Source organism: Mauremys mutica, chromosome 8 (genome assembly GCF_020497125.1).
Source record: "Mauremys mutica isolate MM-2020 ecotype Southern chromosome 8, ASM2049712v1, whole genome shotgun sequence".
In the NCBI taxonomy this organism is placed as follows: Eukaryota; Metazoa; Chordata; order Testudines; family Geoemydidae; genus Mauremys; species Mauremys mutica.
The window spans coordinates 59412066-59438090 of record NC_059079.1 but is presented as its reverse complement, the minus strand read 5'-3'; the positions used below and the strand labels follow the sequence as shown (position 1 = coordinate 59438090).

General features: G+C 48.4%; 1 long non-coding RNA gene across 1 annotated transcript in view; it reads right to left on the bottom strand.

Moving 5' to 3' along the window:
- Positions 1–25718, bottom strand: part of LOC123376250 — a 56263-nt gene extending 30545 nt beyond the window's left edge. Inside the window, exon 1 of the long non-coding RNA XR_006581731.1 lies at positions 25443–25718. This is a non-coding gene — a long non-coding RNA (uncharacterized LOC123376250). The remainder of the gene's footprint in view (positions 1–25442) is intronic.
- Positions 25719–26025: the final 307 nt, after the last annotated feature.

Genomic DNA, 26025 nt, shown 5'->3' with positions numbered 1-26025 from the left:
CACCCGGCTCTGTTTTCCACACCCCTTCAGAAACATTTTCACCACCCTCCCTCGCAAAAACTTGAGACTCGCATCATGGGCTTTACCGCTAGCCCCATGGGAGGGACAGTACGCAGCTGCACCATCCCAGCAGGAAACCAGATGCAGAAATCCCAGCAGGAACCCAGAAATCAGAAAGGTGCAATTTGTTTTCCTTATTCCCAGAAAGTAATACTCTGCCATTGGCCCTGACAAATAACAGATCTCCTTGTGCCAGCCAGTGCCTTAGGGGACCAGAACCAAGATTCCTGCCATTTCTTGCTCCTCTGCACTCACTCCCCACCCACCTGTGCATAGCCCTCATGTTCCCCCAGAGCTTGAAGGGGAGATGTAGGGTATCCACATAAGGGTATGAGTCTTACTCCCCTTTATGCCTCTCTATGCTGTGTAGGCTGGCCTACAATATGGCCCATAGAGATTGTAAACTCTTTGGGGCAGGCACTAAGTCTTTGGGGCTCAGATCCTAATCAGAACCTCTGGGCAGTACTGCATTATAATTGCTGGGTGAGAATAACTCAAGCGCTTGTTCCACTCTGATGCGCCCGGAATCCCAAAACACAAGGAAATCGAGGCAAGGCATGGCATGCGGTTAATCAAAACATCTAATAGCCATGAAACAGTTATATCAGCAACAGTCTGAACAAAACGTAACACCAGTCCAAATGGCAGGTATGTAGCAGCAGGCCCCAAGTACTGGCATACACCCAACGCTATGTACACACATGCATGAACAGCAACAATGAGTTCAAGGAGCAGGAAATAATAAGTGGAAAGGCAACACACACACACACACACACACACACACACACACACACACACACACACCCACACACCCACACACACACCCCCACATGGACAGTTCTGATAGTCTGCTTAGTGCTGTCCAGGAGCTGAAGGAGGATGTGATCCCCGCACCAAAGCACTTACACTCTAAACCAGATCTTTATGTGCAATTGCTATTGAGGTCAAAGGGGGCTGTGTGCAAATGGCTCAAGGAGTGGTATGGGCCTTAGTTCAGATGGGCAGCCAGTGGCGTTAAGGGCTCTGCTCTCACATGGAGCAACCATCTATCATGGAGCTGGTGGTGTCCACAGATAAGTGTGGGTGTGATAGATACTGCTGCTAAAGAAATGTCTCTCACAGGTCACAGGGAGACTTGTTAGCAGGGTCATAAAGGTGATGGATAGTGTCAGAGAAACATTCAGTCTCTTCTGTGAACAATTCTTCACACCAGTCCTACATTCTGGGCCTTCTCACTTATCCAACTTGCTGCCGTCCTCTGGGGCATTAGGCAGTGGGGCCGTTGTTGGAGTCAGGAGACGGAATTGGATGGATCGCTGAGCTGAGTGCAATCCCATCTTCCTACACGTGGCACTGCAGCACTACTTAAGGTGGCTGGTGAAGGAGAACAAACAGGTATAAGCAGATCTCCTGAGTCACAGTTTGGTGCAGTGGCAGCACACAAGGGCGAAGTCTTTCTTCTGCTAGTCTGCAGCAATCGGGCAGCAAGAAGAACACAGAATTGGGGTGGAGACACCAAAACACATTTTTTCAACAATTTTTTTTTCCTAGATGTGATGGTGGGTCTGGGGACTGACCCTAATTCTTTTTGCCTGGCCAAAGAAAAACTGTGCAGGGAATTTTAAACAAGAGGCCTGGCAAACTAGATACACCCAGTCAAGGTGGTCTGTGAAAGGCCTTGACAGGTCGTTAAGCATTAGAAAGACGGCTATTGATCATCATTACTGGGGCTCTGTATCCTCAGTGATCCATCTCCTTGGGGAAGCATTGAGTCCAAACCCAATTGGGTGTGTAGGTAACTGGAGATAACTGCTTTGGAAAGTGGGAATAGCTGCCTTGGATCAGCGGCGGCATATCTCGACATGCGAGCTTACCCTGTTGCAGGGGCTTGACAAGTGAGATCTCTGGACACAGCAGAGGGGTTGGCACCTAAATTGCAAGCAGCAGTGCCAGTCTGACCAAAAGGATCAGAGAGGAGATTGCTCTTGGGAAATGTAGACTATTCACTTCTAAATTTGTCCCCTCTGCCTGCCTGCAACCTCATCTAGTGTGGCTCATGAGAAAGGTAAATCTAGAGATTTTAAACACGCTGCATGTTTTGCTTTCACTCCATTTTCTCCCTCTTTTTAATACACCTGGTTTCTGTTACAATCTCTGTTGTCTGGGTGATTTCACACAGACACTCTAAGAGAAAGGAGAGGTGCTGAAGGGTAAAGAGTTCTTGGAACCTCCCTACCCCAATCTGTTTCACTCAAGGAGCATGGACAAAGGTGTCTGCTCCCTGTGAATTGTATTGTTACCAAGCTGCACCAGGGGAAGAGAAAGGAGGAAGCCAAAATACCAAGGAGGAGACAGGCGTCGGTGGGGTGATGGTTGCAGTGTTATTGTGGATACCACACACTTTTGTACTGGAGTGAGACACGGACCTTATACTCTCATCAGGAAAAGATGCTCAACAGCTTTCATATGCGTTGCCTTCATCAAATCTTTGGAATCTCCTGGAGGGACAGAATCACCAACACGGAGGTGCTCAAAAGGGCCAGCATACTCAGCATGCAAACACTCCTCAAACACAGAGCCTTTCGCTGCCTTGGGTATGTGTGCCAAATGAATGATGGGTGCAGCCCAAAGGGCAGCGAACTGGCATTTGGAAAAAGACCCAAAGGACGCCCAACATTGCGTTTCAAGGATGTGTGGAAGCAAGACCTCTAAGAAATGGACATGGATGTGGGCAACTGGGAAGACTACTCTCAGGACTGTAGCCTCTGGAAACAAGAGCTTAACAAAGGTCTCCAGAGTTTCTAGAGGAAGGCTCCCAGCCTAGCAGAGGAGAAAAGAGCTCGCAGAAGGCAGAGCCCAAAGGGTCGAGACACCACCTTTAAATGCGACAGATGCGGCAGAGATTCTCTGTCTCAAGTCGGTTTCTTCAGCCACAGCTGCGGCTGCCATAAAACCACCTGAGTAAATTTGTTACCTCTCCGGGTTGCACACCCATGGTCTCGCGAGACTGAAGGATGCTTGCTGTCTGGATACCTCAAGCTGCTCACCAACGTTTGGTTCAATAGTTGAGGATAAGAATGCGCACTGACACTTTCTAGTGCTTAAACGTCTACATCTAGTAGTATCTCATGTAGCATCTCAGCTCTGATAGAACGCGAAGTCTGGGTTGGGAGCTCTGTTCTCACATCAGACACCCCATGAGCAATGCACAGTATTTTTAATAAAGAACATGCAAAACGTGGTCACTGTTAATAGTGACTCTCCTGCCACTAAACCAGAGACACCCCCAAAGCCATTCTATGGAATGCCTGAAGGTCAACAGACTAGGGCTCCAATGGTCCAGTGGGACAAGCAAACTTCAGAATGAAGTGTCACCACACGGGGCTAACCCTCCCACTGTGCCCCTTAGTGACCTCAGCTTTCCTGGCAGAGCAGAGGGAGCGAGGAGATCCAGGGCCCAGACTACCTAGAGCTTTACAGATCATGTCACCAGTCTGAAAACAAGTCGAAAGCCAGTGCAGATTCTGGAGATGCCATGATATGATCCTAATTATCAATGCTGCAGCATGTGACTTTCCACTGTGCAAGACTGCAGCTTCTGAGTGGTCTTCACTAACAAGCCTCATTTTAATTATCCAATCAGATGGCCCATCTGTCTGAATACGATGTTCACTTATAGTCCCTCCTCCATGGAACTCCACCCACTGACGACCAAGGAACATTCAGTTAGATTAAAGGCAAACAAATTTAGAACCCCTTAAAGGCAAATATTCTTTATGTAGTGCATACCTTCGTAGCGTGGCTAATTCTCACTGCAAGCCATTGAAACAAATATCGTGGCTAGATTTTTTTTAAAGGTCTGGATAATTCAATATCACCAGTAATATTTGTAGATGCTGGTGTGCAAGCTTAGGCCCCGATCCTGCCAGGAGCGCAAAGCAGGCAGCCCTTTTTGCTCAGGTAGCACCCCATAGATTCAGGGTTCACCCACACGAAGCACTATGCAGAACCAGTGCCTGATATAACCAAGTGAATCAGTCTCATGCTTCAGAGCTTAAAATGATCCCCTGGCTGGGGCTGTGTGGTAGGAAAAAGGGAGGAATTCTGCCCTGCTCACATGTACTGTGTTGTGGAACTGACCAGATACATTACGGGACATTTTCTCTGAAACATCAGGTCTTGTGCAGGATTTGTTCATTTTATTTCTTTGTGGCCATTCCTGTGACCCAGATGGACCAAGTATGGCCAATCTGATGTTGCTATTAGGGCCTCAAGTCAGCAACACATGTAAGCACGTGTTTAAGTCAATCTTTATTCAGGGATGCTTTTAAGGACCTGTTGAAGTCCTTGCCCTACAGAGCTGGGTGAACTAGTGAATTAAGGCCTAGGATTTTAAAAAAAAAAGTGGTATTTTTCCAGGCGCCCCATGACTACCAATCTAATCTGGTTATTGCAGTATTACCTTGAGCTAAAGGGTTGCACCTGAGAATATGCCTGGCAATGCATGAAATGTTAATGGAACAATCACATCAGTGTGAATAGTGCGGCACTAGTTCAATGTAAGTCCGTCAAATTTGAGAAAATGAGTTCTGCTAATTAAGTGTAGCCCAGTAAGTCAGCAATCCTCAAAAATCTAACACAGCTATCAAAAAATGTGTATATTTGCCTGCTTATTACCTGCCAGGAGGATCATTAATGTTGCATCATGCTGAGAGCACAGGTCAGACCTGAGACCTTATTGCACATCTAGGGAAAATTATATTTTTAATGATAAAACGCACAGGTCATGACCCCTCAGTTCTTAGGAGTCTAGGAAGGATGCAAGGTTGACAGTTTCTATATTCAGAATCACAAATCATACGTATGATTGTGAATGGTGAATTAAATCTGGGTTAGTGAGATGCAAGCTGCAGGCCCCGTTGTGCTAATGTAAGCAGATTCCTTTCCGCTGACACAGTTAGATTCCTCAGTGTGCGTGTGGAAGAGTTAACCCTCATTTTATAACAGCACCTTCCACCTTGTGTTTGTTGGAACAATTAAACAATACATAATATAGCTTAAATGGGTTACATTTGAAATCAGGGTAAAGAAGAACAAGGATTAGGTACGTAGGAACAAGTATAATGGATCAGATGCGTCAGATCTAGTACCATGCTTCCTGCAGTGGCCAATAACAAATATTGCAGAGGAAGATGACCACTCCTGCATAATGTACCTGGCTAATGATGCAGTGCTGTTCCTTGGAGCAGAACATTCCTTCCTGTCCACTGGATTTGTCAGTAGTTGCCCTGAAGCATGAGACCTTTTCTTCATCAGTTGCATCATAATAGGGCCTTAGCAGTCCCAACTGAGATTGTGCTTGGTGCTGTACATGAGAGACAGTCCCTGTCTCAAAAACCTTGCAGTCTTACTAGACAAAGAGTGGAAGGGGAAACTGAGGCAAGGTGGCTTGCCCAAGGTCACCCAGTAGCTCAGTGGCAGAGCCAGGACTAGACCCCCGTGCAGAGCTCTCTCCACCAGACCCCGTCCCTTCTCCGTCAGGTTATCCCTATCTGGGCATGCACCTCATTACAAACATTGATCAGGAAAGGGTACATTTTTAGAAACCCATCCTCCCTTTCTGGGGTTGTCAACTATCCCCTGCAAGACTGGAGCCTACATCTTTGTGCCTGCAAACTGACCTGCGGGTGCAAATCTCAGTGCTCGAGTCTCTCACTTTCTGATCTGCACCCCCCAAGTGACCACCCCTGTAAAAGGTGTGTGCAGGGGGTGTCTCCTTTATAAAAATTTAACCCCAATTGTCCATCCCTTTTTAACACCAGATCTAGTAACAAGACTCTGTGACCTTCCCGTGTGAGCTTCACCAGCTGTCTGCAGGCTGGATGATCCAGGTCCTCCTTTGATTGGCTCTAATTTACGTGCCATTTATTTCCCAGAGTACCTCTGTGCCTTTGTATCACGGGAAAGGGGGGGACACTGAGCAGTTTGAGTGTGCCCTTCACACAATCCTGACTGCCTCCTTCCAACGGAATGAGCTGTGAGAGGGACAAGCATCTTGTGGAGTCCTGGCTCGGGTTGCTCTCAGAGCGAGGGGCTTCCTGCTCCCAGGGGAGGCTGCAGTCTAGAGCCCAATCCAGCAGAGTTGGAGGAGCATGAGGGGAACCCGGATCTACAAGTGCCAGAGCATCCATCTTCTCCCCTGCAGGAAGAGAGCTGCTACTAGCTCTCCCGCCTCCTGCTCAGAGGAGCTAGAGAGGGAAGTTATTGCTCCGTCCAGCAGCACTAATCACCATGTTTCTACTTGGAAATCTGCCCCAGCTCGAGATGAGCGTGACCTAGACAGAAGTTTCTCCCTGGCTCTATCCCAAACGCATGGCAGCCAGTCCGGCCATGCACTATGCTTGTGCAGAGATAAGTCAAGATGCAAAGAGGAAGGCTTGGGAATGTGCCCCTGCTTTTCCCTTCCACTGCTTTTGGGGGTGTTTCTGCTTCTTTTTAACTCTCTTTTTCTTCCTTCAGTAATGTGCCCAAGAGGGCAACTGGTTGTGAATCTCTGCCATGGCTTCAACAAAGCACACAGGCCTTGAGTGGGTGTACAAACCTATCTGTCCTGACCAATCAAAGGGAGTCACACGCAGGGCCGGTGTAACCACTAGGCCAACTAGGCAACCGCCTAGGGCGCCAAGTTTTGAGGGCACCAAAAAGCGGTGCCGCAAATTTTTTTTTACACTACAGTGGAGTCACATCTTACGCGGAGGTTAGGTTCTCAGGTCAGCGTGTAAGAGGAAAATCGAGTATAGTGAAAATTATCATGAAGTACAGTACACACAGTATACACCGTATACACTAGAACAGGGGTCCTCAGCCTACGGCACACGTACCAAAGGTGGCACGCGAGCCAATTTTTTTTTTTAATGGCAGGCGGCGGATCCCAGCCACCGCTGAGCCTGCTGCCGGTCTGGGGTTCTGTCCACTGGCTCCTGCCAGCCGGGGTCCCAGCCGCTGGCCCCGCTCAGCCCGCTGCCGGCCTGGGGTTCCATTCACCCAGGCTGGCAGGAGGCTGAGCGGAGCCGCCGGCTGGGACCCCGGCCAGCAGCAGGCTGAGTGGGGAGCCAGCGGACGGAACCTGCCAGCAGGGGTCCCGGCTGCCGGCCCTGCTCAGCCCACTGCCAGCTGAGTGAACGGAACCCCAGGGCGGCAGCAGGCTCAGCGGTGGCCGGGTCCCGCAGCCTGCCATTAAAAAAAAAAAAAAAAATCTGCTCGCGTGGCACATTTGGCACACATGCTATAGATTGAGGACCTCTGTTCTAGTGTATACAGTGTATACTGTGTGTACTGTACTTTATGGTAATTTTCACTATACACGATTTTCCTCTTATGCGCTGAACTTAGAATCTGACCCCCGCGTAAGATGTGACTCCACTGGATTTGTTTTTGAAAGTTTATAATAAGCGATGCTCCGGCGGGAGGGGAGAGGGAGGGAGGGCGAAAGGTCCAAGTTTCGCCTACCGCACAAAATATCCTTGCACTGGCCCTGGTCACACGCCACGTGACACAATCTAAGCTTCTGCCATATATTTGGCTCTTCTTAGGTTTCCCCTACAAAACCTCGGGGCTGGTTCCTCAGTACTGCTGGCTGACATTCTGCATTCAAACCACTGGTAGGGGAGGGGGAGAGAATGAAAATGGCCTTTTCTCCCAAAAAGCAAAATTTTCTGGGTTTCTGTCAAAATTTCAAATTTTGGGTTTCCCCCCCTCCTCCTTTTTTTTTTTCTTTATTTCTTTTGGACACCCAAACCAACAGAATGCCCTATGTCTAGGGGTTTTCACTCTTTTTTTCAGTTTTCCTTGTGCCACTCGGTAACTTTTCAAATGCTGAAGAAAAATGTCAAAAGTTAACAAATAACTAAAGGAAAAATGAAAATGAAAAAAGTTAAACATCATTCATTTTATTCCCTTAAGTGGCAAAACAGAAAACAAGAAAAATACCAAAATTTGGAAAATTCAATTTAAAAAGTTATTTTGGGGTTTTTTTTACAAGTGAAAATTTTTTTAATTCAAAACTATGAAATAAGTGACCTCAACATTTCCCCCACAACGGCTTTTCCATTTTTTGACCAGTTCAGCTCACTAGTTCTCACACCCTAATTCAACCAACCAGCTAGAATAACCCACCAGCAGTTGGGCTTTTTCATAAGGCCCCATCCACAAAGGATACACGTCAGATATGCCACCTAGAGAGTTTTATCTCAAGCTGTAGTAGTGCACCCTTTTAGCTCTGGAAATCCTTCGTGCGTCAACAAAATAACACCCATAAAACACCAGAAACGTCACTGATTCTCAATGAAGAGTTTCAGCCCCTGAACCAGGATGACTAAACAGAGTTGGTCTGCGTTACTAAATAGAGTCCGCCATCGTGTTACACTATCCCATTAACTAAATGCTTCAAGCAACACACCCACTTTCTTCTTTTAAAACCAGGTTGAGTGTCTTCCATTCTTTCATCTGTCATTGCAGGGAAACTTGGACTACGTGCTGAGCCCCATTGGACCACCGGCTACCACAGAAACAGGCCCCTGCGCGGTGCCAAATCACACTACTGCCCACACAGCAGAAGCAAACTGAACGCTGAGTACTGCATAATCATGGTGCAGTAACGCAAGTCGACTCATTTGTGAGGCTTCCGGCTCTTTACAGTGAATGCACCCTGCCAATATGGATTCTGACCTACGCTTGCCTGTGCCATACTAACCTAAGGACTTTCTCAAGCTGTATTCCAGTTGACTAATCAATGCAACCTTGTTTTGAAAAGCATTTACTTCTGAGTTGAGCTGGATGGGCTACTGAGAGGTCTGGTGAGAAACGGGGTGCTGGAGCTCGAAAGCTCAGCGTTGGAATTGTGACACCCAGCCTGGGAAAAGTGTGGACCTTGGGCTCTGGCAGACTAGAGGGATCACTCCCAGGACAGCATTTAAAGGCCAGGGCATAGCTAAGAGCTGGAGATCTGTGACGCCCCTCCAGGGATGGACAGGCTCCTACACCCAGTCAGTCCTTGATCTCTGCTGAGACTTCCAAGAAGGGGGCGGGGGTGGGGGGAACATCATTTCCTAGTGTGGTGGTGCCTTTCTGATGTGGACACCTGCATGGTAGGAACCAGAGTGAGAGCCACCAACTCTCACACTGTGGGAACAAGAGACTGGATGAAGAACAAGCCAAACCTGCCAGTCATCATACGAAGTGTCACCACCAGCTGCTCCTCAGCATCTTCCTCCGAGGCGATTTTTAATCCAGGCAATGAAAATGGGAATCTGTGGTCGTTAAAGGCCACATGCAAATACAGCCCAAAGGAACCGCAGCACCTCTGGGTCCTCACCAAATATCAGCTAAAACTTTTGTAGGAGGAGAGATGGCCCCTCACGCTCCCCCGCCCCCCCCCCCCGCCATTTTCCGACAGGCACCGACTTGCCGCTACAAAGTGTCTGTTCTGCAATCTAGAGCAATAAACATGCCAGAGTAATTAATGTCTTAACAACTTATTACAATCCTCAGATAATTAATCACAAAAGCTAAACATGCTGTCGCACCCTCCTAATGTGTTAATGCTCTAATTATTATGCCTCAATTAAAAGGAAGTCAGTGCTCCTTGCTTAAAAGTGCAAGTTTAATCAGGATGCTTGAATACAGGCAAACGGGTGGAGGGGGGAGGAAGAGGAGACTGTTTTTAATGAGGTTTCATGGCTGGCTTTAGGCAAGGAACTGACAGCCTCTGTCTTGAGTCTCACACTCGGCTGCGCGTGGAACTCTGAGCCATCTGCGGTGGCTTTGCGCTCCGTCTCCTGCCGGGCTATTTTTGGAAGAGGTGGCATGTGTGCACAGGAAGGCAGGGCTGTCATGAGCAGCTAAGCAGCGGAGTTGGCGGGGCTGGGAAACAGAAGGTGGCCAGCCTGCTCAATCTGCCAGCCCATGCAGCATTTGGCTACTTGGGAAATGGCGGCTTCAGCCCTGCAAGCATTTCTCCTCTACTGCACCAGCCCCACAGCTCACTGCCATGGGGTGGGTCCCCTATGCCTGCGCCTCCGACCTCAGCATCTGTTCCAAAAGGTGCTTTGCCTGTGAATGAATTTCTAGTCAGGCAGGCCTGGGAATCACGCTCGGTGTGAGGTGAGACTTGCAGCTTTGGGTATGTGCACACTCAAGTCTGCCCAGAACCCTTGGTAATAACGTGCAGAGCTAGCCAACAGGAAAGCCCATGCTGCCACACTGCTACAGCTATCCAAGCTAGCTACATTAAACTTCGCTTGGGTACCTCTGCCCCACCCAGCGTACGTAACCACGCCCAGCGATTGCAGTGTAGACATAGCTGAGAAAAACACAGGGACATGGAGGGCGTGAACGGACCCAGTTCCACTGACTTCAACCGAGCCCTGGTGATTTACCCCACCCATTGTTGTGCAAATGTGTAATGAGACGCAGTCCTTGCCTCAAAGAAAATGCAGCTGAAATTGACAAAGAATTACTACCTCACTGTACAGACAGGAAAGTGAGGCCCAGAGAGACTGAGTGACTTGGCCAAGTTCACATAGAGGAAGCCAGTGGCCCACATAGAAAATGGAGCCCAGATCTCTTGAATAGAGCTAGTCAAAATTTTGCAATCAAAAACGTTTCAAGATGGGGAGGAGCAGCTTTTCGAAGGAACAAGTTTTCCTGAAAAAATTGTTTCCATCAAACTTTTCCCAACATTTCAATGAGATGAAACAAAATGAACATTTTGAACTTTGTACTAAAAAATGGCATCTCATTTATCAAAAATGAAAACATTAGGGTTTTAATTAGGGTCCCCCCCATTCTCTCTCATCTTCCGTCGCCACCAGAAAAGAGGACAAGAACAGAGGGGGTAAGGCAAAACCCATGCTTTGAAACTAACATTGTTTTGGTTTTTCAAAAATCAAAATGACAATTTTTGCTTCATTAAAAAAGACTGGAAATTTCCACAAAAGCTTTCAAAGAAAACAAGTTTTTGTTTTGTTGTTTGAAAAACTCAGAATGTATTTACCCTTTATCAACCAGTTCCCAATTCACTGACTTTCACACAAGAACTTCCTTCCTCTCAGCACCCGCCAGTGTTTCCACTGAAGAAAGTGTTTCCACACAGCCCCGTGTAGTGGGGTTCACACGAGGTACCTCTAGTACTGAGGCTCTTGCTTCAGAATTGGCCACCACGGGTACGTCAACACGGCATTTTGGAACAAGCCTCCCAGCCTGGGTCAACAGACTTGGGCTAGCCAGGCTCATGCTAGTGCTGTAAAAACAGCTGTATAGACAGCGCTCCGAGGTTGTGGCTCGGGCTAGAGCTCAGGCTCTGAATCCCACCCCCGTCCTTAGTCTTCGGAGTCTGAGATGCAACTTAACCATGTTGTCTATACAGCTATTTTTAAAGCACTAGCACAAGCCCACGTCTGTTGACCCAGGCTGGGAGGCTCACTCCAAAATGCTGCGTAGATTTACCTTACACGGCCTCATGAATGGACATCAGTGATGACCCCAACCCTGCACCCTTTTCTCTGATCTTGGAGAGTCCTTTAGATGTCTCATTCCACCTCCTTGCCAGTTGCTAGAGACACTTATCAGGGCACCTTATCTCAGGGTCTCCAGTGTGGGTGGCAGTCACCACTTGGACTTCCCATCTTTTCTCTGTTATTTTTTTTTGGATCTTAATGCTGTCTTCAGTGTGTAGCCCCTCTGTAGGGAGTGGAGGGAGAGGTGAAATAAAATGACCCCAGCTCAATGCCCTAGGCTCAGGGATTTTCAACAGCAGGGCAAGGCAGGGGTGGTGAACTCCGGAATTCTCCAGTGCACTGTGCTTAGCAGACAGGAGCCTGCTGCTGTTCTGTACTGGGCACCCAAAGCCAGTAACCACATTTGAAAACATTGGCCTTCACTTTAAGCCTGGGGCTGGGAAGTTTTCCTGGGTTTGACTGGGCTCTGAAAATCCTCTGTGACTCAGCTGAATTTCTAGTGCCAGCAGCTTGGGTCTAGCCGACCAGTTTTGCATGACCAGGTGCAACATGCATCGTGTCCATTCCCTGCCCTCCACCCAAAAAATAGTTGCAGTGCTCCATCTCCTCTGAGCTTCGCCCTCTCAGAAACAACAGGACTGAACTCTTGGCAGCCAAGTCTGTTTTCAAACGGGCTGCCTGAGGAGATGTGATGTGCTGTATCTTGGGGGTGAGTGCACTGGCTTGTGTGCTGCTGCACTGAAGCGGCTGTGTGGTGTACGAGGAAGAGCTAGTGTTCTATCTAGTCTAAATGCACTGCTAGCTTCAATGACTAGGAGACTCATGTTCCTCTTCTCCCTGCCAAGAGTGCCTGGGCAGAGTTTGACAGCTGAATGCAATGGAGTTCCCAGGGATTGAAATGTGGGAGCAGTGATAAAGTGACAAGCAAGCCTCTCTCTCAGGTCATCACTGTAGGATGTGAGTCTCTGGTAATCTTTGCTGTATTTATCCTCACAGCACCCCTGTGAGGCAGGGCAGTGCTATTATCCCATTGTACAGATGGGGAACCGAGGCACAGGTCGCACGGGCAGTCTGTGGTGGAGAAGGGCCTTGAACCCGTGTGTGCAGCTAGCACCCTAGCCATGGGCCATCCTTCCTCTCTCACCTCTCATCCCTATCTGTATTCAGGAAGTGGGGTGGTGCTCTTTTCTCCACAAGCCTGTCACATTCTCCAGGCTCACATCTGCGCTGTGACTCTCAGAAGGTGCAGCATGAGGGGGTAGAGGTGGCTTTCATCTGGGCTGCTCTGGGAGTTTGTATGGCCCTGACCTAAATTACAGCAGCTTTGGGGGTGCTATAGATTTAGGACAGCCACCCGACAGCTGCATCTGGGCTGCCCCACAGCCTGTAATAGGTGTAGTGCTGAGTGCTACTGGAGTGGGATATAGGTGCCAAAACAAGGACCAGAATCTGGACCTCTCCCGCTCCAGCGGGGTTCCTTGCTCTGCTGAGCATACTCCTGTGATGATGGCTCTACCTGTACCACAAGAGAACACTCCAGTCAATCTCTCCCTCCCGCAGTCCAAGAATCAGCTGCTGTTACTTCCTATCCCTTTGCAGTGGGACTAGCCTGTGCAGATCATCAGTGGTTACTTAACAGCACCATCTGGGGAATGCATCATTAAGCCCCTCCCCAAAATGCCAGGAATTAAACCCAGATCTCCTGAATCTCTGTCCAGCAGCTTATTCACCCACCCAGCTTTAGCAGGGCCTTGTGCATTTTTGGAGTGGGTGGATTTGAGCTCTCTTGCTCCTCTGCCACCACAAAGCTCCGAAGAGCCATGCAGCACAGCAACAGCTGGAAGTCCAAACTGGACCCAGATTCGTTACAGCCTCATTCATTTTATCCTTGTTTACCGGCATTAATTTTAATGTCTTGCTCCTGTGATAACTTTCCACTGGAGCAGTTGGAGGAAAGTTTTAATTCAGTTGCCTGCTGGAGAACCATTTGTTTGTACAGTATTTGTTGGTTATATAACTGAGAGCCAGGGGATGCTCTGGGACTTGGCCTTGCTGTGTTTGTTGTTGAGGGCAATAAACTTCCCAGATGAAAGGCGTGAGCACAATATATTGCCATCTCTTCATTCTGCTTTGCCGCCTTCTGGGAGAAACTCACTTGCCCCCATTGCAGGATAAGCAGGAGCTATTTACCCGCAACAAGCAACCCACCCCCATGAAATTTAGGCTATCTGGATATCATGGGACCCAGATCTGGACAGCCTCTGCTTTTGGTTCAGTTTGCAAACCCAAGCCACCTGCTGTGTACCCCCTTCCTATATACATTTTCATTGAAATAACTGAAGATAAAAAGGGCCCATATGTGCCTTAGGCAGAGATACTGCACTGAGCCATGGTTGGGGAAAGAAAAAGTACCCCTCGGTGTATTCAGGCTAGGCTCAGTCAGGTACGGAGTGCAGTCCTGACTTTATCTTCTCACTGAATTCCCTAAAATCAAGCCTTGGCATAAGCAGAATCCTCCCTGCCATATGCAAGTTATGCAAAGCTCTGCCCATGTGGTCCAATGAGTAGGAGGGAATGCAACTCTCTCTTCCCTGCTAAAAGCAGTGGGTGAGCTCCCCCTTCTCTGCTGGCTTGGCTAAGCAGTGCACCCCAACCCGTTTCAGTCTACTCAGCTTTAACCCCTGTTCCCAGGCATTCGGGAGAATCTCTCGGAAGTTTGGCTTCAGGTGAGTTTCACTCACTATCCCCTGAATCTCAAGTCTGAATGAATTCAAAGCGACTCTGATGACTCATCTGAAGTTTGGCCAAAATGTGCTGAAATGTTTGCAAACCTTGCCACAACCCTGGCCCAGGTTTTGGGTTCAGAGCAAGTCTCTCCACCCCACTCACCCACCCATAGGGTGACCAGATGTCCCAGTTTTATAGGGACAGTCCCAATATTTGGGGCTTTGTCTTATATAGACACCAATTACCCCCCACTCCCTGTCCCAATTTTTCAATTTGCTGGCTGGTCAGCCTACCCACCCACCATTCACCGTAAACTTCATGGCAGAATGGTAGCACGAAGACCTGGAACCATAGAATGAAGACCTGGTTCTAGTCCCAGCTCTGCTCTGGCCAGCCTATGTGAACTTGGGCAAATCACACTGGTGCTCAGTGTTTCTGGTCCCCCATCTTTAACAGGGGTTAATATTATTTCCTTAGAAGTGAGGTGAGGCTTTAATTCAGCTGTAAAGTGCTTTGTGATCCTCCAACAGCAGCTGCCACAGAAAATACTACATGCCATGAAGTAATCGAACACAGTGTCATGGGCACTTTAAATATTTTACATATATATATATATATATATATATATATGTAAAATATATGTATATATATATATATATAATTTTAGATGTCCCCCCCACCTCCCCCATCCTTCACGGCACAAGGTAGTGGGTTGGAAACCTCAGACAGGGGAAGGATCTGTTGGTTGTTGATAGTTCACATGTAGATCCCAGTACGTTTAGCATATAACACATCTATTGTTATACAGAGTGTTGCCATGGAAAGATCTGAGATGTAATTGTCAGTAGGAGGCTTGGGTGAATTATTCACAGCCAATAACTTGATGAATTTTGACTCTTCTGCGTGAGAATTGTCTGCAAACAGATTATGATGTTCTCAGATGCGTTACTTACTCAACATTAGTGGCTGAAGAATTCCTGTGACTAATCCTCCCTGTTTAAGCATTTGATATTGTTATGAGCTGGGTGAAACCTTCTTGTGGGTTGAGATCAAACCCCATTGAGACTGGCAGGTGTGAACTCACTTCACTTAATGTAACTGTAAGCATAAGCCCCACCTAAAACAAAAGGTGTATGTGAACCCATCCAGGAGCTTGTGGCTCAGTACTGTTTTGGGGAACAGTGTGGGTGCATGGGAAGAGAGATCTCAAAGAAAATGAGGTCAGAGAAGAACACATGGCATCAGAGAAACAGCCTGAAGAAGCAGCTAAAAGTGTGTGGCTGACCCGTTTTTTGGGTCAGAGGTGCAGGTGAAAAGTGTACTCTTGGTCCCACAAGCAAAAGAAGCTGTTTCCTGCTATTTGAGTCCTTCTGCATCCAGAGACACAGAACTTTGTACCTTCTGTGTCAATAAACAATCACATCAGAGAAATACCTGACTACCACCAATTTCTGCTCCCAATGGAAACATCCCCTGCTCCCTAAACGTTGGCTAGACATTCAGGTAAAAAAGGGGCAACAATAGTCCAGCTGCATTAGTTAGTCTGGATTGGATGTGAAAGTCACGATAGGTTTCCTTTGCCTGATTGGATGAGTCTTTCTGCAGTTTTCAGAGTAGCAGCCGTGTTAGTCTGTATCCGCAAAAAGAACAGGAGTACTTGTGGCACCTTAAAGACTAAGGGCTTGGCTACACTTACAAGTTGCAGCGCTGGTGGAGGCTTTCCAGCGCTGCAACAACACCCCGTCCACACTTGCAGAGCACAACCAGCGCTGCAACTCCCTGGTTGCAGCGCTGGCTGAAAACCCATCCCGGCAGGGGTATAAGGAGTGCAGCGCTGGTGATCCAGCGCTGCCCAGCAGGTGTGGACACTCACCAGCGCTTTACCTGTCCTCCAGGGAATAAGGAGGTATCCCAGAATTCCTGTTCAGCCACTCTGCACATCAGTTTGCACTCTACTGCTCTTGCCTCAGGTGACCCGCCCTGTAAATGCCCCGGGAAATTTAAAAATCTCCTTCCTGTTTGCTGCAGCAGGTGTGGGAGTGCAATCAGTTTTTAATCAGTTACAGGATGACCATGCCTCCACGCGGCAAACGAGCCCCAGCATGGAGCACTGGTGAATTGCAGGACCTCATCGTGTTTGGGTGAGGCATCTGTTCAGGCACAGCTGCGCTCCGGCCGTAGGAATTACGATATCTTTGAGCAGATATCAAGGGCCATGCTGGATCGGGGCCATGATCGGGACGCAGTACAATGCAGGGTGAAAATTAAAGAGCTGCGGAGTCGATAAAGTGCCTATTACAAAGCCCGAGAGGGGAATCGACGATCCGGAGCTGCTCCCACGACCTGCCGTTTTTACAGGGAGATGGATGAGATACTTGGGGTGACCCCACTGCCCAATCCCAGGATAACGATGGACACTTCTGAGCAGGCTGGGGACAGGAGGAGGAGGCGGAGGAGGCGGCGGAGGCGGAGGCGTGCGGGGGGGAGGAAACCGCGAGTGAAGCTCCTGGCATGGGGGAAGAAACCGCAGATTCCCTGGAGGCATGCAGCAGGAGCTCTTCTCAAGCCAGGAGGAAAGCACCCAATCGCAGCAGCCAGCAGTTGCAGAAGGACAAGCAGAGGAGCGTGTTACCGGTAAGCGGCTTTTATTTTCTGGGTGAAATGTTTTTCTGGAGAGGAGGGGGGGTTATGGATGCATGCATGCCAGCCTCTAGATGTGGAATAGCCCGTTGATGTGGTCTATCACGTCGCGGTAATCTGCTCAGTTATCTCAGCAAAAGCTTCATCCAGAGCGTGGGCAATATGCCTGCGCAGGGTTTATAGGCAGAGCCACTGTGTCCCTTGTCCCAGTGACGGTGACGCGTCCGCGCCACTCTTCTGCCAGTGGTGGGGGGACCATTTCTGAACACAGGCAAGCCGCATAGGGTCCCGGGCGGAATCCACATTGCTCTAAAAGAGCCCCCCGCTGTTCCCTAGTGACTCGCAGTAGGGAAAACATCTTCCAGGATTAAGTCCTGTGAAAAATGTGGGAGACTCTTTAGTGAAGAGATAGGGAGATAAGATCACCCCTGCATCTGCATCTTCATTTCACTCAAACCCTCTAGCACTCCAGATTACCCGAAGCAACCAGCTCCCCTCTATCACCCAAGCCCCACTTCTCCCCATATAAAGCACTGCTCACTCACCATGTCGTGGCTTCTGTAGTGTTATGCGTGTGGGTAAAAGAATGCTTAAATAAAGAACTCACTCCCTCAGTGTAACAATTCATGTCTGGAGATAGTGGATTACAATGCTGCCCGTGTTAAATGTTGTCATTTCTGTTTCTACAGTGACCTTGACTACTGGACTGCCCAGATGTTCAACATCACAGAGGCTTCAAAATTTGAGAAAAAATCCCCGAAAGAGCAAAAGAAGACATGCTGAAAAACTGTTCTTAATCAGTCTGCTCGAGAGAGTAAGGACTTGAAGGATTGGCGAGAGAAAAGAAAGCAGGACACGCAAGAGAAATGCAGTGGCCAAGAGGAAAACCACGGAGCGGCTGCTAAGCATCCTGGAGCGCCAAGCGGAGTCTATAGAGTCACTCGTTGCCATGCAAGCAGAGCACTACGTGCTACTCCCCACCCGCCCAGTCCTTTGTGACTTGTGCCACAATGTCAGCTCAAAACACCTTTCCCCAGCATCCAGTTTCTTACATCCACCAGCTTCCTCCAACACCTGTATGTTACCCAACCAGCCCTGATACCTACCACCACCCTTACCCTCTGCATTCAACCCCATCACCATGCAGTATATGAACCCTGAAGTGCAGGATTCATTAAACAGCAATCCAGACAGGGCATATGCAAACTTGTGACTGTACAGTTCACCAACCCACACCCCTGCCCTCTTGTGTTCATGAAATGTTGTGTGTCTGTCTGTCTGTCAAGGAAGTTTTTTTCTTTTCAATAAAACAATTCTTGGCTTTGAAAACAGTCTTTATTATAGCAGATAGTGAAAGATACCTTAGCCCAGTAAAGAAAGAGGCACTACAAATCATATTATTATTATGGATAATAGAATAACAGTGTAAGCAGTGCAATTCACTCCCATGCAAGGCAGCAAACATTATTGTTGGCTTTCAGCCTCAAATTCTTCCCTCAAGGCATCCCTAATCCTTGTAGCCCTGTGCTGGGGCCTCTCTATTAGCCCTGCTCTCTGGCTGTGCATATTCAGCCTCCAGGACTTGAACCTCGGTGGTCCATGCCTCACTGAATGTTTCACCCTTCCCTTCACAAATATTATGGAGGGTACAGCAAGCGCATATAACCGCGGGATGCTGCTTTCCCCCAAGTCTAGCTTCCCATACAAGCAACGCCAGCGGGCTTTTAAACGCCCAAAAGCACACTCCACAGTCATTCTGCACCGGCTCAGCCTGTAGTTGAACCGGTCCTTGCTCCTGTCAAGCTTCCCTGTATAGGGTTTCATGAGCCAAGGCAGTAACGGGTACGCGGGGTCTCCAAGGTCACAGTGGGCATTTCGACATCCCCTACTGTGATCTTCCTGTCTGGGAAAAAAAGTCCCTGCCTGCATTCTTCCTGAACAGGCCACTGTTCCGAAAAGATGCGTGCATCATGCACCTTTCCAGGCCAGCCTGTGTAAATGTCAATGAAACGCCCGCGGTGATCCACAAGCGCCTGGAGAAACCATAGAGAAATACCCCTTCCGATTAAACGTACTCTGATGCCAGGTGGGGGGGGGCCAGAATAGGAATATGCGTCCCATCTATTGCCCCTCCACAGTTAGGGAAACCCATGTGTGCAAAGCCATCCACAATGTCCTGCACGCTCCCCAGAGTCACGGTCTTTCTTAGCAGGATGCGATTAATTGCCTTGCAAACTTGCATCAAAACGATTCCCACGGTCGACTTTCCCACACCAAACTGGTTCCGACCGACCGGTAGCTGTCTGGAGTTGCCAGCTTCCAATTGCAATAGCCACTCGCTTTTCCACCGTCAGGGCAGCTCTCAATCTTGTGTCCTTGCGCCGCAGAGTGGGGGCGAGCTCAGCACACAGTCCCATGAAAGTGGCTTTTCTCATACGAAAGTTCTGCAGCCACTGCTCGTCATCCCAGACTTCCATGACGATGTGATCCCACCACTCAGTGCTTGTTTCCCGAGCCCAAAAGCGGCGTTCAACGGTTGCTGAGCATTTCCGTAAATGCCGCAAGCACTTTAGTGTCACAACGCGGCAGGCAAATCCATATTGATATCATCGTCGGAATCCTCACTGTCACTTTGGAGCTGAAGGAATAGCTGGACTGCCAAACGTGTTGTGCTGGTGACACTCATCAGCAGAGTCCTCAGCAGATCGGGCTCCATTTGCCACAGAAATCGCGATTCACACAGAGAGTAACAGAAAGACACTCACAATGGCGCCAAACGCTGCTGGAAAGAGTGAATGCTGGGATGTGAAGCGATGCACCACGGGGCGCTGGCAAACAGGAAGCGGAATGACCCGCACACTTCCTTCCCCTTCCCACAATACTCAGCGCCAAAACGGCGCCAAAAGGGGACGAGGTGCTCTGTGGGATAGCTGCCCACAATGCACCTCTCAATACAGCGCTGGAAAGTGCTGCAAGTGTGGCCACACTGCAGCGCTGGTAGCTGTCAGTGTGGCCACACTCCAGCGCTGGCCCTTCCACAGCTGCATGACCAGCGCTGTAACTCCCAGCGCTGCAACTTGTAAGTGTAGCCAAGCCCTAACAAATTTATTTTAGCATGAGCTTTCGTGAGCACCTTAAATTAATATGCAAATTAGATTCAATTAACTCTGGCCTAAACAGAGACTGGGAATGGTTGGGTCATTACACTAATTGAATCTATTTCCCTATGTTAAGTTCTCCTCACACCTTCTATGGGTCATCTTAATTATCACTTCAAAAAGTTTTTTTTCCTCCTGCTGATGATAGCTCATCTCAATTGATTAGACTTTTCCTGTTGTTATGCATACTTCCACCTTTTCATGTTCTCTGTATGTCTATGCATCCGAAGAAGTGAGCTATAGCTCACGAAAGCTCATGCTAAAATAAATTTGTTAGTCTTTAAGGTGCCACAAGTACTCCTGTTCTTTCTGCAGTTTGTTCCCTTTGAATCAGGGTTCCAATGTGAATGCTCCTTTCTACGAACTGTGACTTCACTTTTTCTTGCTGATCAAGCGCCACATACAATAGCCCAGAATTCACCCAAAATCGGCAGTTTCCAAGAACATTCCTGCCAGCCTGCTCCATCCTGAACAGGATGGTGGTGTGTGTGTGTGTGTCCTGGCATTCTCCTTCAACATCCCAGCATTGGCTGAAGTGGGGGAGGGGAAGTTACCCCCTAGAAAGGGGGTGTCAGTAACTGACATGCTGAGCTGTCCTCATGCCATCCATTAAACCTTTGGCATTAATGGATTCCCCATTGATCTTGCCCTAGCACTGCCATAAAAGCCAGAGCTGCGTGCAGCAGCATCCTAAACTGCTCGTATAAATCTCGGCCACCCTATTCATTAATTACAGCCCAGTGACAGCTTGGGCCATTCGTTCTGAAGAGTAACTTCATTTATTTCCACATTAACACTTTACAGCAGTGGAGTTCTCAGTATCGCTACATTTCATGCCCATTTAATCCTGATACAAAGGGCAGGAGGAGGTGCAGCATTGTCCATATATTTGTGGGAAGATACTACACCCAGTATAGTGTACTTAACATTCCTAGGCAAAATGCTTTGTTAATCTGCACTTAAGAGTATTTTCCTGAGAGAAATTCACAACCTTAAGATAACATAATTTTCTCAGCAAATACAAAAGGAAGAAACTCTGGAAGTTCAAAGTTAAAATTCCACTTAAACTTTAAACAAACATCAGCAAGGAGCAAAGTAGGTAGATAGAAATCACCTAAACAACCTTAATTCTGTCCCTGTCCTCTGCTCTGCACCTTGGGCCAGATTTTCAAAAGAAGTCAGCATACTGAGTGCTAAACTTTTTTGAAAAATCTGGCCACAAGTGCTAAGCACTTGAAAGCCTGGGCCTGAGCTCTTGTAAAAATAAATCTGGGGGCATGCATGTAAAATGGAGACATCCGGATGAAGGAAGATTTGATAGACATCTTAAAAATCTCTGCTCCATTGTGTTGGCATAGTTAGCTTGTGCAGTCAAGGAGGTCCAGAGTACATACTTCGGTAATAGCTACATGGTCTCCTGGTTCACCTGCTACGAAAGCTAGCTATTCTAATCTTTGGCCTAGCCCCTTAAGGGCTAGATTTTCTGAAGCACTCAGGGCTAGCTTTTCAGAACAGTCAGTCTGCCACTTTCATGGAAGATAATCTTTTTGTTAGAAATGAGACACAATGTAAATAAAGATAAAACTTGCAAGAGAGGGGTCTAAGATTGGCTGGGGGAAGGCAAAATACTTAAAAAAGTTGGTCTAAGATTCCACTGACAGGAGAGCTACTTAAATGAGACATGAATGCATCTTTCAGTAGAAGCAGGGTTGTCACAGTTGTGGACAGAAGCCTTCTAAAGAACGAGGCTGTGGAGTGAAATTTACACATATATACACACACACGCCCCGTAAAAAGCATTAAATGCCTATATGTGGGGGAGAAAGCATCACAAGGGGGAGAGGAGGCAGCCAGCCATTTGCTGTGTGACATCAGGAATGAAATATCAATATTTCTTTCTGTGCCCTGTAAATCCACAGCTAACAAGGCTGCGCTGACAGAGGTGAGTTTTAATAACTGCAACGGAACAGCCAGCTGGTCACCATGATCAGACGTAAATTGAGCTACCTTCACCCTCCTGCACCCAAGACCCCAACACAGAAATCTACTGCTCGTATGAATGGAAAGCATCTGTATATTGTGCAGGTTGTTTTTCCAAATCCCTGCCCTTTGTTCCATGCTGCTTGGACTCATTTTACTTTGCTGTTGATTAAACATGGTCAACCCCTGCATGAAGCTGAATGTCTGAACTTGTAGCAACTGGAGAGTGATAGACATTTGGTTTTAGCTACTGCCGGAAGTTTGCCACAGTCCTGCAAGTGTAAATTTGGGATGACTTTAGACAGGCCTGGTGCATATCTGAAGGATCCTGAATCACTTTGCACACTTATGAGATTTCCAGTACTTTCTCCATCTGCTCAGACAAGAAATACCATGAGCATAGCCTGCCTTGATGTTTCTAGTTCAAAGTAACACCAAACTCCAAAATAATGGGAATGGTATGTAACTAGCCAACGGTGCCGACTTATTTTTCAAGTACAGTACCTTTAAATTTCGACACCCTCTCGATGTGTTCAGAGCAGGGCTGGATCCAGCTTTTTTGCCACCCCCAGCAGCGAAAAAAAATAAAAATAAAAAAAGAGAAAGCCGACCGGCGGCTCTTCGGCAGCAGCTCAATTGTGCCGCTCCATTCTTCAGCAGCAATTTGGCGGTGGGTCCTTTGCTCCCTCTCTTCCTCTTCGGCGGCACTTCAGCAGCCACCCAAAGAGGAAGAGAGGGACTGAGGGATCCGCCGCCGAATTGCTGCCGAAGAGCCAGATGTGCTGCCCCTTTCCATTGGCTGCCCCAAGCACCTGCTTCCTTCGCTGGTGCCTGGAGCCGGCCTTGGTTCAGAGCTATATAGTCACACACAGCTACTGCAACCTGTTACAAAGGTGACATACAAACTGTGCTCTCCTGAGGGGCTTTCATCAAATGTAAAGGACAGTTTAGATTGAAAGGATATGTTTTGGTTTTTGTGTATGAAAACATAAGAGTAATTCTAGTGATCAGGATGGGATTGTAAATCAGAAGCATCACAAGTTGATAGCTGCAAGCACACAGCAATTGCCAACTCACAATATTTGGGGATTTTCTGAAAACCCCAGATCCTGGAGTCAGGTGATTGCATGAGAATCTCAACTTTCATCTATTAAAAAAAAGGTTTTAAACCCTCATGGTTGAAAACATGACCCCTGCAGACTCAAAAAACAGGAAGCAAATAACACTCCCACCCCAACATTTAGTATTTTTAAAACCTCATTATTTTTAAACCAATCTTATGATTGGGGCAGAGACTGACTGACAATCATGGAATGCTTGCATCTGATAATATTGGAGACATACTCCCCAGAGGGAGATCATACATATTCCATTCACTTTGATTATAGACCCTTTGGGGGCAGGAAGTGTCTCTTTGTTCTGTGTCTGTACAGCACCTAGCGCAATGGGGTCCTGGCCCACAACTGCAATACAAATAACATTCAAACCCGCAAGAGGGTTTCATTGGCCTGGTGGGGAGTTACAGTTCTTTGACTCCTGAGTAACTCAATAGCAGAGAACCAATGCCCAAGCACGGTGCAAACGGATCTCCAGTGCTGCTGGAGATGACAGCTTTAGGATTAGATGCAAAGCTGGTGTTCTGATAACACAGAGTTTTTAAAGATCCCTAGGCTCAGGGATAGGGATGGTAATGCTAGTATCCTGGCTAAATTCCAAGTCAGGAAGTTACCTAAATCTCCCTCCAATTTCAAACAAGCATGACACTGCTCTTCATTTCCTGCAATGCTGCTCTAGACCCTATCTAGACTAGAAAAAAAATGGAGTATTTTAAAGTAGACTAGCTAACACGTTTTAGTTAACTCATTTGTAAACACCAGTTGGCACCTGGTGTAGACAGGGTTTAACAGCTTTAAAAGTGTGTTCCCTAGTCACGGTCAGTCCTAGAGAGAAGCCTTGGCTTTAGCACTATTAGCTCCTAGCTAGCATCCCACATAACAAGGTTCAGGCAAAGGGCTTGGGGAACTCTCTCCCCAGTCTCATCCCATATAAAATGAGCCAAGTCCACTGCCCTTCCTGCTCTGTGATTTTCTGGCCTGTCATTGACCAAAAGTAGATGCATGTGCCACCCAGGCTGAGGAGGGAGCAGTCAGACCCCGTCTGGCTCAGTCTTTGGTTGGTTTAAAACAGGGGTGGGCAAACCTTTTGGCCCAAGGGCCACATCTGGGTATGGAAATTGTATTGTGGGCCATGAATGCTCACAAAATTGGGGTTGGGGTGCAGGAGGGGGATGAGGGCTCTGGCTGGGGGTGTGGGATCTGGGGTTGGGCCAGAAATGAGGAGTTCAGGGTGCAGGAGAGGGATCAGGGCTGGGGCAGGGGATCAGGGCACGGGAGGGGTGCAGGCTCTGGGCAGCGCTTACCTCAAACAGCTCTTGGAAGCAGCGGCATGTCCCCTCTCCAGCTCTTATGTGGAAGTGCGGCCAGGCAGCTCTGCGCGCTGCCCTGCCTGCAGGCTCTGCCCCTACAGTTTCCATTAGCCGCAGTTCCTGGCCAATGGGAGCTGCGGGGGTGGTGCGTGGGGTGGGGACAGTGTGCAGAGCCCCCTGGCTATCCCTAAACGTAGGAGCCGGAGACGGGACATTCTGCTGCTTCCAGGAGCCTCGGCACGCACGCGGAGCGGTCTCCAACCCCACTCCCAGAGTGGAACACGGGAGCAGGGCAAGCCCCAGACCCCGCTCCCCAGCGGGAGCTCGAGGGCCAAATTAAACAGGCTGGAGGGACAGATGTGGCGCTCGGGCCATAGTTTGCCTACCGCTGGTTTAAAAGCTGACATTTGTGTTCTGAAAACAAAATGTGACCACTCAGATGCTCCCAGGAAACAAACACAATCAAAGCCAACTCAAATGGGAGCAAATACTCCCAGCAAACCTTGACAGCACTCATCTACCTCTATAGTCATAGAATCATAGAATATCAGGGTTGGAAGGGACCTCAGGAGGTCATCTAGTCCAACCCCCTGCTCAAAGCAGGACCAATCCCCAACTAAATGACCAACAGGACATGACACAGAGAACAGCAGAAGTAGAACAATAACATACACATTACCAGAAGAAACTACCCCACACACCATATGCAGGGATGGGGAAAACCACTTCATAATAAATTCTTATTAAACAAGATCTCATACTGACCCTTAGCAAGCCCTTTTTTGTTAAAGAAAACTTAGACTCCCATAGCCTCTGTGATCACTCAGGCAATGTCCACTGGCTACTTATGTAGATAGTTTTCAGGAGACCCCAATACACCTTGCGACCAGGTTGCCTCTGCAGCACCCTCTTGTGGCCCATCAGGGCACAACTCACCCAGCTGCAGGTTTCCATTGCTAGGTCACTGTGAGGTCCACAGGAGTGGTTCTTTCGCTCTAGCCCAGGCAAACTTCAGTCCTACCACTTCTGGGGTGTTGAGGTGCAAAGAAAATCAAGAACAAAAAAAAATCCACAACTCAAAACAGGGGTATCCAACAAACCCACTGTGGGACCCCACCCTTCTCTTCAAGGCTTGTCTCCAAACAGTCTGTGTTTCCACAGACTTGTCTCCAAACAGTCTGATTGTCCCTTCCAGCAGGGGCTCATCTGGGCTACAACCAGGGGTGAGCTGCAGCGGGTTCGCACGGGTTCGCGGGAACCCGTTGTTAAATTTTAGCAGCCATTTTAGAACCGGTTGTTAAGGGCTGCTAAATTTAACAAAAGTTCCCGCCCACTCCTCTCCTGCTCTGCCCCCTTCTCCTCCCTCTCCCCTGCTTCCCGCGAATCAGATGTTCGCGGGAAGCCTGAACAAGCAGCATGGAGGCAGCGCCGGCCCGGCCCGGGGAGTCGGGTGCCGGGGAGTCGGGCCGGCCCGGTCGGCCCGGCCCGGGGCCCGGGGAGTCGGGCCCCGGTGCCGGGC